This window comes from Carassius gibelio, chromosome A18, assembly GCF_023724105.1.
Source record: "Carassius gibelio isolate Cgi1373 ecotype wild population from Czech Republic chromosome A18, carGib1.2-hapl.c, whole genome shotgun sequence".
Classification (NCBI taxonomy): Eukaryota; Metazoa; Chordata; class Actinopteri; order Cypriniformes; family Cyprinidae; genus Carassius; species Carassius gibelio.
In genome coordinates, this window is record NC_068388.1 from 2,767,841 (window position 1) to 2,781,943 (window position 14,103).

The 14,103-nt window shown below is 36.1% G+C and overlaps 1 protein-coding gene across 3 annotated transcripts in view; it reads right to left on the reverse strand.

The window, feature by feature from the left end:
- The window catches only part of LOC127934398 (protein FAM168A), a 32,498-nt gene extending 28,680 nt beyond the window's left edge, over nucleotides 1-3,818 (reverse strand). Inside the window, exon 1 of one of the 3 annotated variants that reach the window (XM_052531768.1) lies at nucleotides 3,521-3,818. The gene's annotated coding sequence lies outside the window, so the exon portion shown is untranslated. The remainder of the gene's footprint in view (nucleotides 1-3,520) is intronic. The other 2 variants (XM_052531770.1, XM_052531769.1) reach the window with 2 other exon arrangements.
- Between the last annotated feature and the right edge of the window lie 10,285 nt (nucleotides 3,819-14,103).

The window sequence follows — 14,103 nt, forward strand, 5'->3', positions numbered from 1 at the left end:
GAAGGCATTTGTGAAAATCTGAAAAACAGGCTTCTTGTTTAGCTATATGGAAAGGCTTGCATACAAATCTTACTAGAAAGAAAAATAAATACACGAAAGGTGCATTAGACCAAAGAATAGCATATAATTGTCTAAAAACCCAATGGTTTTATTTTTAGACTAACAAAATAAATAGTTCTGCATATTAAATAAAAGTCACTTGTAGCACATAATGATAAATACATTTTCTGGCTTCAAATTTTATTCTACAGAGTAGACACAACATTCCTACATTAAAACTAAATAAATAATTGTGCGTGATACAGCGAACAGTGTGCAGAAGGATGCTTCACTGTTTCCCGTAAAAAAAAGAAAAGAAAAGAGAATCACGTAAATACTGATCTCAGGAGGAGACACTGATGCCCTGCAATGTCATCGCAGATCTAATGGGATTCCCCTGTAGCCAAAAGGCAGGATCGCTGAGCATTTTCTGCTTCTGTTTATCAGGGGGAACCAACATCCCCTCAGGGTCTGTGTGTGTGTGTGTGTGTGTGTGTGTGTGTGTGGTTAATCTGAGCTCTATAAGCACTATTACAGGGAATGCATCATAATCTTTGCATTTCACTGTGGACTTGGCTCACAGCCTCACACAGACAGTTCATCAAAAAACATCCATCCGTTTATCCACTCAAAAATAAAACCACCTCTGATGAAAAAGGAGGCGCACAAAAGACACATTAATGCCAAAGTGTGCAGACATGTACTGTGACACAATTAACTCGCTGCCACACACTCACATTCTAACATCTTTGACTTTCAACCCTTGTGAGAAATTCAGCGTCCCAATTATTGAGAGTAAGGGTGAAGAAAAGCTTCTAGGAAAGTCGTGGGAGGAAAATGCAGCAGTGAATTTAACTGAGTGTCCTTCTCTATGCTACAGTTCTCCAGGCCATCATTAAAGATGCCACTGAAGAACACCAAATAAATAGTGCAAATACTCTCCTTTTACATGCATTCTTAATACCAAATCATTTTGAATTACTACATCCAAACCAGAGAACTTCTACTTGAAATTCTGAAGAACGTGTAGTAAACATTTTCAAAATTATTGCAAAATTATGTTTAACAAGAAATTAATCTTTCTACTTCCAAATTTCAGGTTTAATCCAATATGCTACTCCTTGTTTCTTTGGAAAATTCCTGAGTGAAAGCTGTTTTTTTCCCCCTCTCTCACTAAGATGTTTGGAGTGTTGCTAGGTGGTTATTTAACTGAAAAATAACCAGCAACCTACAAAGATTATATACTTAAAAAAGCCCACTCTCAAGAAAAATGTGATTTTTTTTTCATTATAAATTGGATAATTTTGCAAAGTAAAGAAGTATGCACAGAGGATTCATTGTAAAGGTTTAAATTTGAAGCATGAGCTGTTACTAGTGGTACTGGCTTGAAGTATGCACACTAATTAAGACATTCTGTAATTAGGCCATTTACATACAGACTGAGATCTCAATCTTAAAAAGCACATTTGTGTTGTTCCGGTCCATTAGAACACCTGCTCCTCAAGAAATCCTTTAATTAGACAAAAACCCAAACGCTTCAGCATACTTGCAGCTCAATCCATAAAAGTGTAATATGTCGCAGTCATACTGTGATGGGGAGCTTTTCTGAACAAATTGAATTTCGAGCAGATAATGAAACTATCAATGAAAACAAACGAAGCGTTTTCTGTGTCTCTTCAGCCACTATAACGTTAAGACCGTCAATCAGAAAGCTATCGACACTTTTATTGCAGGAATGGTGGACTGGACAGCACATGATCAGGAAGCCAATCCAAGCTTCATCGATGCGGAGCACAAACATCTCAGATATTAACTAATACTGGGCAACGATTAATCGGGATTAAACACATCCAAAATAAAAGTTTTTGTTTACATCGAACAGTATGTGTACCGTGTATATTTATTATGTATATAAATCCACACACATACAGTATGTTTTGAAAATATTTACAATGTATATATTTATATTCATTTAATTTATATTATTTAGAAATATATTAAATATATAAATATAATATATTTTTTCTTAAATGTACACATGCCTGTGTATTTATATACACATAATAAATATACACAGTACATACACATATACTACGTAAACAAAAACTTTTATTTTGTATGTGATTAATCGTTGTCCAGCTTTCTGGACTTTGGATTATGAACACTTTACATTACATTGCCTCTGTTGGTTAGAGATATAACAACAAACGTAACAAATTAATTGGAATTATTTTGACGTTAAGTTTAAACTGAAACAATGAAGAGATAATCAGACTACAACAATAAAAACATAACATCCATTAATAATAATAATAATAATAAGTATTATTATTAGTAACAGTAGTATTAGTAGTAGTATTTATTTATTAATTTAAAAAAAGCTTTACATTAAAGTGCCCAATGACCTTTTATTTCTGCATATTGACACAATTATAAACAGATTATTAGATATAATAAAATCCATTATAAAATAAAATAAAAAATAAAAAATAATAATAAAAGTATTTAGAGGAGCTGCTTAATAATTAATGTTTAAAAAAATTATATTCTCTCTATAATAAATTTTATTTATTAAACAAGTGGACAATCGTCTATTGTTATATCCATAACTGAAGGTGGTAATAGTTAACATTGATCAATATTGTTTTGCATTCCTTTACTAAAGCACTGAGTACCCATATACTGTCTTATGAATGGCTGCAGATTTGAAAAATTATTTCAGAAAGATCCACAGAAATGCATGGATTATGTCCAAAACACACTGACTGCTATTCAGTATGGACCAATGTGCTGCTTCCCTTTGTAGCAATCAACCAGGAATGCAATGACAAAAATATGCCCAATTAAAATCGATAACGCCAAAAAAATAAAAAATAAATAAATAAATAAAAATAAATAAATAAATGCAACCAAAGCAAAAAAACAAACAAACAAAAAAAAAAAAACATTGAGACTAGAACTGACACTAGACCGCGCATTACATTGTACCGCTGAACAACAAAAGATCTTTATTGCGTCATAATCGCTGTTACATTGTTGCACATGAATGCGTCGGATTCTTTGATCGCGCCCTAACAGCGCTTATGATCGGCTCTCTCGTGTGTTTAAAGGCCTCAAACTCTCCCAGACACCATTTTGAGCGTCTCTGTGTCTCAGCTCTATGGAATGTCCAAATGCATGACAAGGGAATGAACAAAAGTCAGCTTGAAAAATCCCTCTCATTCATGGATCCGTCCCGAAAACGATATTCATCGATATTCTGAACTAGAATAGCTAAAGCGAACGCATTCGTTTTCTCTGAAATCACCATCAGGCAAACCAGAAAGAGCTTCACCATCACTAACACACACACACACACACACACACACACACTGGCAGGAGAAAGGCATTGCTGCTGTTTGATGGTGGTGAAGCTCTAATGGTGGCTGATGGATGGTGTTTCTGGACTTTAGGAAGGAAAACTACCTCAAATGTGACTTACCAGAGTGAGACGGTTTAGATGGGTCACCCTGATCCAGTCTGTGTCCCCGGTTTAAAGCGATCTTCTGGGTTGCTGAGGGTCGGTCTATTCTCCGCGAGTGTGAAGGTTTCCTCCTCCGGTTGATTTTTCAGGCTGTATGGAAGCACATAAAGCGATGGGGGATGGGGGATGCCAGAAGAGACGAGAGGAAGGGAGGGGGATCGAGAGCGAGAGAGGGGGGCAGTAACATAGAAACACAAGGGGAGGACCTCTGTGTCTGACGCACGACTGAACGCACCAGTCATTCAGTGCACCATCCATTCGCCATATGCAAAAATCATCCAATATGGCCAAATATGAATGCATGCGTCTGCATGAAAATTAACCACGCTTCGTTCTGCCCTGATGACTCGCATGCATTAACATCCACGCATGTGCAGGGACTGACCAAAACGAAAGTCAGAAAATACGCCAGCTTTCATGTTTAACTTACCTGAGGCCAAGCACTGCTTCTTCATTTTAAGCTGGAAACCCAGGGCTTTTATCACACTAAACATTATTAAAATAATATTAGTATTATTCAGATGCACGAACAAGAAAATAAATACAATTGACCATACCTATTGTTTTCTAAATAAATAAAAATAATAATAAATAATAAACTAAAATATAAAATAAATGCAAATACACAGTGCTTGCTAGATTACTTACAAATTGTAGTACGTTACTGATTCTAGATTACACGACAAAAACTGTATTAAAGTAAATAAGGGCGAATTTACTTGCTTGTATAATAATTTCTCATTTATACAAAAACCTTCACAAAGAAACTAGTGAAACTTTGGTTCGCGCGCCCTCTGGTGTCTGTAATGCACCTCTACATTAGGGAGAGAAAGATACGAACGAGTTTTTTTTTTTCTGTTTTAGAAGATTCAAGCAATTGAAACAGGGAATATGTAAACGAGTCTCACATTTCAACAAGTGGGTCAATGAATAAATCTCAGCATCTTTCTGAATGGCTAATTTCCTCGTGAACTGGATAGAAAGAAAGCAGCTCAATCCGCTGGGAAAGATCAACATTGCCATCTAGTGTTTCCAACATGTTAGATCCTCACATTTCATCTGTATCAGATTTCTTTTTGTGTACTTAACAGATGAATTGAAATTTAGAAGTTATATAACATAAATTCCATTACAAAGAAAATGAAATTACATTACACCAAAGAGCACAATTAAATTTCCATCATGGTAGATCACAGAACAGATCACCATAGTGCATGCACCTCTGATACCTTTTTATATTTTTCATTTAATGCGTCACATTTTCATGAAGTTGTAATTCTAAAAAAAAATACTCAACCTAAATAAACTTAGACTAAAACGTTTAGCCATATTAACATAAAAACTGATAACTAATAAAAACTAATTACAAAATTCAGACGCAACAAAATTACTAAAACTAATTACAATTTAAGTGAAAACAGTAAATATAAAATACAATTTAAGAAAAAAAAGATACTCAAATAACACTGTCTTTATCTCAGAAGGGAAAGCTGCTTGTTTTTCTCCTATACCTCAAGCTATGAGAGAAAATCCTCCCTGTATTGACAACGAATCGCCACTAGAGGGCAATGGAGGTCTATTCTTATTGGGCTAGAACATCTGTTGGGCTCCACCCAAAGTACTGCGTGTCCTCAGTTCAAATTTCTCACTTGTTTTTGAGAATCAGAACTGAGAATCAACCAGGCAGAAGAGTGTTGGTTTTTTGAGGAACTTCAAAAACTACCAAGGTGCTAAATGTCCAAAAACATGCTACTAAATAGGTTACATTGGTATGAACAGTGAGGTAATTAACATGAGGAATAAGTATATGTAATTGATGTTATTGCTTATGTTTGAGTGGTTAAAGCTGCAGTAGGTAACTTTTGTAAAAATATATTTTTTACATATTTGTTAAACCTGTCATTATGTCCTGACAGTAGAATATGAGACAGATAATCTGTGAAAAAAATCAAGCTCCTCTGGCTCCTCCCAGTGTCCTATTGCCATTTGCAGTTACAGACCGCTCCCGGTAAGAATCAACCAATCAGAGCTGCGGTCCGTAACTTTGTTTGTGTTCAAAATGTAGAAAAATGTATATAATAAGCGAGTACACCATGAATCCATTTTCCAAACCGTGTTTTTAGTTTGTCCTGAATCACTAGGGTGCACCTATAATAAGTGTTTATATTCGGACTATTTTAGATTGCTTCGGGGATACCGCGGCGGAGTAACCCAGTACCTTTGTGATTCTTCATAGACATAAACAGAGAGAAGTAGTTCCGGCTACGTTGTTCTTCAGCAAAACGCAAGCAGTTCTGTTTATTAACCGCTAGAGCGTCAAAAGTTACCTACCGCAGCTTTAATTCCACTACTTCTTTCCATGACAGAACAGAAAAACCTGTTTATCTCACCCAAGTAACTCCTGTGGCAGATACGTTTTTTGAAGTACAAGTAAAGCTAGTGTGAAGCTAATGTTATATTTTCTGCATATGTGAGTGCACAAGGGTCCGCTAGGGTCAGTGTGACTTAAAAAAATGATCATCGGAGGGTGCACATGGAGGCTCTGGCCCTTTCCCAAATTGCATCCTAAACCCTTGCGGTCTTCCACACTTTTGTCATGTAACGCTGCTTTGACTTTGGGTAAAAGTCTGCTGCAGAGCTTGCCTCAGTGCGGGCTCGGTAGAAGTGTGCATTGAGGGTGCATAACGCCCACAAAGGGGGCGCTCGCAAGCACCCTTCTAAAAGCTAAAATGACTAATAGGGCACCCTATGGTCTCATGGATTTAATGGACACATGCAAGCGACAGCCATTGTAAAACCACAAGTGCACATGAAGTGTGCCATTTGTGACAGGGCCTCTTTGTGGACATCCATGTGCTTCCCATTTTTTGTGACAGTGCGGACAAGTAATGCGGTCACTAGGCTACAAGGAACTAGAGCATCTCGAGGCAGTTGATATGTAAGCATTGCTCCAGGTCTGACCAGGAGCCAAACGCTGGTCTTCCCTCATACAGAGCTCCCCAACCTGAGTTGGAGGCATCTTCTGTGACCACCTTTCTTTTGGAGGTCAGTCCCAATGGGACGCCAGATTGAAATGTGTGTTTTTGTGACATACTTGTCCCTGTTAAAAAAAAACAAACAAACAAACAAAAAAAAACTATTCAACATAAGAAAGGAACTCATACAGGTTTGCAATGACACGAGGGTGAGTAAATGATGACAGACTTTTCATTTTTGAGTGAACTATCCCTTTAAGTTTGCCGGATAGCTGCAGGGGACGTCTTCTGGCTTCTTCCTCTGCTGTCAGAACTGTGAGCAGGCTGAACTTATTCTTCTCTACTTTTTGCTTTTATAGTAATCGGCTCCTCCCCTTTTGGCGGTTTGAAGTGGCAATGGTTCATTCAGCTACATGAACGTGAGCAAATCAGGCTTCAGTAACAGAGTAAACAGGAGTTTCCCAAAAGCGTCAGCGACACAACGGGAGAGACCGTTAAACAAAGTAACTTGAAGTCAACAAAGTGAGTAAAACTTTACACACAGGTTAATTTCTGTTCTCATAAACATCATGAAGGCATCCCGATATGTGTAGTCCAGCTCATTGTTACTTCTCTACACGTCTGTCTGGTTCCAAACCCTCAGATATTCCAGACTGTTTCATCTTTTTTTTCTCATTCTGCATAGAGTAAGGAAAAAAAAACATGCGTTTCCCTTTGTATTTCTTTTCTCCCCCCCCCCACCAGGTCCCACAGAGATACCGATGTGACTTTGAATGAAGAACCTGAGGGCTGAACGTTGATGTTGGTAGGTCTCATGAGATGCTACAATCTCATATGACTTCTAAAAAGCCCTACAACAAGCCCATAGAGCCTTGATTCGGCAGCCGTCGAACACAGCCGAGTTAAAACGGGACAGAGAGAGAGAGACAGACAGAGAGAGCGCAACAGTCTTGATGTGTTCGTTTGGCAGGAACAAGGACAACAGGTGATAGCCATCAAGAAGACAAGAACATATTTCAGAGAGACTCTTGTCACAAAATAGTTGAGTCGTCAGATAGTTTGTTGTCAGAGCCACGTTCTCAGTTCAATATTGCATCATGGAGAGGTAACTGCAGTCAATGACTGTTTTGCCAAGGACAAGCACCTGAGAGTTTTACATCATTTAAAGTATCCTGATGCCTGGAAGCAAGAATTTCAAACAACTGAAAAAGTGAATGTCCTCTCATTACTGATAGAGCTGAGTGTTTTTATCTTGATGGGACCTGCTGTTGCCCTGCTAAAAGAACGTGACTGGTATGTTGAGTTTTAGATGCTGGTGTTCACATCAGGCTTTTGAGAATGTTAAACCAACAAAGACATCCTTAACCAACAAGCTTCACTAAGTTTTTCTGGTGAATAGCATGGCTGTGCAAACTAGATTCATGCTACAATTCTGAGATGCCACAATTGCAGCCATATTGGAAAGGTCAATAAACAAATGTGAAGTGAATTGATAAAGTAAACGTAGCTAGTGATTGATACAAATCAATGATGGGATCAACTAAATCTTTTTTTTTAATTATTATTAAGTTAAATGATTAAAAAATAATTCAAACACAGAATGATTTGCTAAAGAATCATTCAGGCCAATCTGTGAATCAGTTGACTCATAGAAATGAACCAACTAAGAACCATTCATTCACAAATCTAAAATCACTAAGTTTCACACTGTAAAAAAAGATTTTTCAAAAAGGTTTCAAATGCATTCTGTATAATATTTCTGTCTTTCCACAAAAAATTCCATATTTAATTGAATGTGTTATTTTATAATGCTGTTTTTTGTTTGTGTGAATTTTCTGATTGAAAATTGTTCCTACACCATTTTTTTTTCTCAGCCAAAACAATTATCTATTAATTGAATATATATTAGAGTCAGTTATGTTTGACCAAAACTATAATGAAAACTAAATAACATACATTAAAATAAGTATTAAATATAAATAGTAAAATTGAAAAAGTTAACTCAAAATATTACTAAATACTATAATTGTACATCTATAGTACTTAAATAACAAAGAGCATAACTAAAATTCACTAGATGTAGACCTTTTTTTAATTCCCATGACTTTTCCAGGACTATTTTAAAACGTATTATGCTGTTTTGTCTTGGTTCAGTGGCTTGTTGGGGTGGTTGTGTCTGAGCAATGATTGGAGGTTGACTAGTGATTATTTTTGATGAGTCTAACCAAGTCTTTCCAAGATGGCTGGTACACGGATAAGTCAGAAGCAGCACGCATGTATTCCATTGCATGGTTCCTCTTTATGTCATCATGACTTTCTTACTGTCAATAATGGTGGTAGAAAAGCCAAAAGCATAAAACAAACAATCAGAGGAAGCATTCAAAATGATCATGCTCTGTTTTAGTGCTCCAAATTAAAAATAAGATAATAGAAATAAAAAAAAAAATTTAGGCCAAGGTGGATTGCCGTTAAACGCCATTAAAATATTTATTATAAATGTGTATAGAATGCACAGAGTCACATATATGAGCACTATATTTTAGTGTGGGAAACTTGGCTAAACTCTAGCTCCTTAACTTTAGGTTTGATTGAAATATTTCCTTTTTTTTACGAAAAATAAAAAAGATCAGGCAAAAATCAGCAGACCTCCTGCAGTACTGCCACTGACCCCTGTTGACCAATTTCATAAAACCTCCAGAAGTTAGTCAGAGTGTATTGTCTAATCAGGAGAGATCAGTTTAAATAAAGTGAATGATCTGTATATTCTAGCTTGTAATCGCAGACGCTATCTCATTATAAAGCCATGGTCGATGAGGGCTTCCAGTTTTGCTTCATTAAAGATGAAACAGTAAACAACATATGCTGATTGATACAAGGGGCTCCATGTGAAGCACAGTGCCAGACTGAACTTGTGAAGGTGCGTCTCTCTATCCGTTAACAGCCCATTACATTCAGGACTGGAGCTCTTATGCACATCTCGATGAACACCTCACCACCGACCTCTCATCAAAGGGCCATGGAGATGAGAAGAATGGAGGAAATAAAAAAAGGAAATCATTTAGAGCTAAGTTCTAGGAAAATAGTCAAAATATTGCACTGAAATACACTCGAAACATTTGAAAATAAAATGCAAAGAAATTCATAACTGTATTTTTTTTAACTAGAATAATCAAAGACAAACTTTGAATAATGGCTTGATAAACATGTTTGACAGTTTAAAAAGCCTTTGAAGTTTGAAGGTTTATAGACCTAACAGACAGCTAGCTGGCTTGGTGGATAGATAAGATGATAGATGGAACAAGACATATAACAATAGATAGATAATAGATAGATTGATAGATACATAGTTAGAGTCAATTTTAATTTCACGTTGACATTTCACCAACACACACACACACAAAACACTGAATGGCTCTGAGTTTAGCTTGATGTGACTTTGAAGCAAAGCTTGGTGGAGTTTTCCAGCTGTTAACATTTGTATTTACAACAGTGACCACAGTCACAGCGATATAATGCTGAGAACCTCCTGTAGATTCATTTTACTTTCCCCAACTTTCCTCTCTGTGTCAATATACCTTTCTATCTCACTTTTTTTTTAAATACACTGACTTCAACCTTTGCCTTGAGTATACATTTCTATTCTTTCATTAACAATGTTAATACTTCGATTTCAATGTCCATGTTTGATTGGAGAGACATTTTTTTAGCGAATGGATTGGGTTGTAAGATTGACGTCACTCCCATATACGACTGAACTCTGTGTGTACAGAACGAGTTGAAACTCTTGGAAGAGAAAAGACATATCAATTCATGCAGTTTCTATGTCATTACGCTGAGAGAAAACATGGAGGCAGTTGTCTCATAAGTACCCAGAAGAAACCACTGCAACTTCAGTTGTACTTTATTTTGAGATTGACCAGAAGGTGCTTTCAGCTGATGCTCTAGTCCGGGTTTCAAAAACTATTGTTCCTCTCAGTGTAAAAAACTGCCTATTTCTGTTACAATGGGGAAACTGTGTCTCAGCTCACTGTTTATCAAGGAAAAAACTTTCAAATGTTGCGTCCTGCTAAGTCTGCACTTCTCTGCTGGAGTGAGGATGAATGGAGCCAGTGGGGGAGAGAGTGAGAGACCAACAGAATTTAGAAAACAGCAGTTTCACGCACTCTCCACCTGGGACAATTATGCCACACCAGCAAATTTCTTCACTGCACTCGTTCCATGTATGTGGCCTTTACCATGCCTAAAGCTTGAATATAACTCTCTGACACTCAGTAGTCAGCTGTTTTCTGTGCTTAGAATATCACACTAACATAATGCTTACTGCACAGAGCCAAATAATTAAATATGGCCACACTGTCGCCGCCAATATTTGAAATTATCAATGCTGCTCTGCTGCACTCCATTATGCAGCGCTCTGCTGATGACAAAAAGTTATGAAGGCCTAGGACAGACTACTTCAGCTGTCTAACCGTGCTCATCAGTGTCAATGTGAATGAGATGACCAATCAAATCAATGCAGGGTAATACTATTGTAAGAAGTTCGAGCACGACGCTTCAGTTTTAACGGCTGAAAGTGTGTGTGGTAAGATTTATGTGGCTTAACATAGAATATATGACAACTTTTTAATTATAGAAATGTTAAATGACCGACAGAACTATGCTATGATGCAAACTACTCGACTTTTGTTGTCAGATTTGATCGTTTTAAAATGAAAATATGGAAAATGTGTTGAGACAGAAAATGTTAGTCGGGCGTATTTTAAAAAATCTAAATATATTTGCAAACATTTCTAAAGGATGATTTTACCTCAAATACTAGGTTTTCTCTCTTTCTTTCTTTCTTTCTTTCTTGGTTCCCTTAAATTCATTTTAAATCCTTATTCACTGTAATTCCTTTAATACCATTTTTATTCTTGTTAATTTTGTTTTGGAGGTCTAATTAAATAATGAATCAAATATGTACTATATACAGTTTCCAGTTCATTAATTACACTAGAATCAATGGATGGTAATGTTGAGTATTGCATTCTGGGATACTCTACTCCAAGTAATGTGTTATAGTTAAATATGGCACATTTTTCCAAATGTAATAGATCATAGACATTCTAATCATATTGAAAATTGACTGTGTATGCATATTAAGAGTAGTTGCCCATGCTATTACAAACAAAGCTAGACTTTTCTAAGTACATACTGTGGGCAACTAATTTGATTTATTTATTATTGGATATAGTGGAAAAACACAATGCTTAATATTAAGGAACCACTTTGTATTTATAATTCGTCATTTTCTTTACAAAGTGTCCTGGATATCCATGCACTACTACTTTTATTTTTTTCCAAGTAACCAAACAAACATTTCTCATCCAACTGTAATAATTCAGAAATCATCTCTCTAATTATTCTCTATATCACAGCAGACACACAGGATCAGTGGGCAATTAAAATCTCACTCATTATCAGAGCCACAGCAGCGCAGACTCACCTCTGAAGCAGAAGTAATGAGGTATGAAACTATATTAAATAATGTTCTCTTTGACCTTCGTTACTCTTCTTTCGTTGTTGTAAAAACAGCACATCACCTTGATGTTTACAAACTTGCAAGACATGAGAGCTCATAAAGCTTCTGATGAAGCACTTTCCAGAGTCAGAAATGTTCTATTCTTGTTCTAACTTCTAAATCTAAATTATCATTTTGAACATGGACCACCAAAACGCATCTTAAAATCCCATCCAAACACTTTGAAACATGGTGATCATGAGGGAGATGTGGGTTTGAATGTGACTTCTGTCCTGTCCTAATCCCCCTTTCTCCATTATTTCCTGTCATCTCTCTTTTATCAATGTCTATATTCAGAATTGCATACTACTGTACTATAAATAAAACTCTAAAAGGCCTATACACAGACAATTTCATGCATGCATTTACAAGCTTCAGTCTGATTGGCTGAATTCAACACGGTTTCTACATATTTATAATAAATACACAATCAGAATGCACATTTAACAGTATTTTTTATTTTATCTAACCTACAAGTTGAGAAAATGTCTAGACCTTTGATACTACATTTGGAAACATCTTAGCATTTTGGAGAGTTTTAGTAAAAATACAAATTTAGAAATGTAATGTGACTAGTAAACCCATTTACATTTTACAGTGACACAAACAAGACAAAAAAAACCTTTTCTCATGAAAAAACAAAAAACTACATGAAATGATTTATTTACAAACCTTTGATGAACTTGGGACAATAACTTTTCATACAGAAATATGACAGGGAAATGCAGACTGGATTGCATTTTTGCATTGCATTTTCATATTTCAAGGAATTATTAGAAACAATGCAACTTATAGTGGGGATCCATAAAAACATTCAGCAAAAATAAAGTATCTACACCATTCCTCAAAGTAGAACAAGTAATCAGAGCAAACATAATGAGTCTGAAACTATTTAAAAGGAGATAATGCACTGAGAAAGCAGAAAGCTAGTTTACAAGACATAATCCAAAATCAGCAATTATTGTGCATTTACTTTTTTAAAAGACCTGCGAGGATCAACAGCATTGCCTGTACACAGAAAATGGTGAAAATGTAATTGTAACGTCCCTATAATAAGCTACTCCAGCTGTCTCGCATCAGATATAATGTTTGAGAAAATTACGAAGCAGATGGCAAAGCTGAATTTAAAGAATGAGGAATTTAATTTGCATAATGTTCTTTTTTAGAGAAAATTACAAAGACAATTCTCACAAGTTGACCTTGAAGTTGTTTTCATCCTACATGACTCTAAACCCCAGGGAATTGAAATCAGGACAGATCCTATAACCCGCACCAGCACTTGAAGGTAAAAGTAAGTGAAAGATTACAAAGACTTTATATTGAAACTCTGAAGACTTTTTAACCGTAAGTGCCATCGGCATCAGTGAAGCGAATTTCTGTCAACTTGAATTTCAAGCCATACTAAAGATGCCATACTATAACACCAGATGAAAAGTGAAAGCTATATTATTAATAAATATGCTAAAGTGGTGTGACCCAAACTTGAACTGAATATGTTAAAATAAGAGGCTCATGTTAGAATAAGACGCTGATGTGAAACGCAGCATAACATGGCAAATTTAAAGGTATAGTTCACTCAAAACATCATTCACTCACTCTGAATTCGTTTCAAACCTCTGCATTTCTTGTTTTTGTTTTTGTTTTCTGCGGAACATAAAAGAAGATCTCTTTAAAAATGTATGTAACAGTTGCTGGTAGCCATTGACTCCCTTAGTATTATTTTTTTTCTCCAAACTATAGAAGTCAGCAGGGACCATCAACTGTTTGATATGCACCACAGTTTCAGAAGCCTGCCTTTGTGTACTTTGTACAATACCTTTGGGCAACCAGCACGCAGAACAGTCAGTTATCTGAGGTAAAGCCTGAAGATGGTTCGAAAGCAGATGTTTTGACAGAGGAAAGACATTTACTGCTCTAAACTTCACAGCTGTGCATGAGTGTGTGTGTTTGTGTGAGAGTGTGTGGCCCAGTGGTGCTGATTTGCTTGCGGTTGTTTAGTGTCCCAC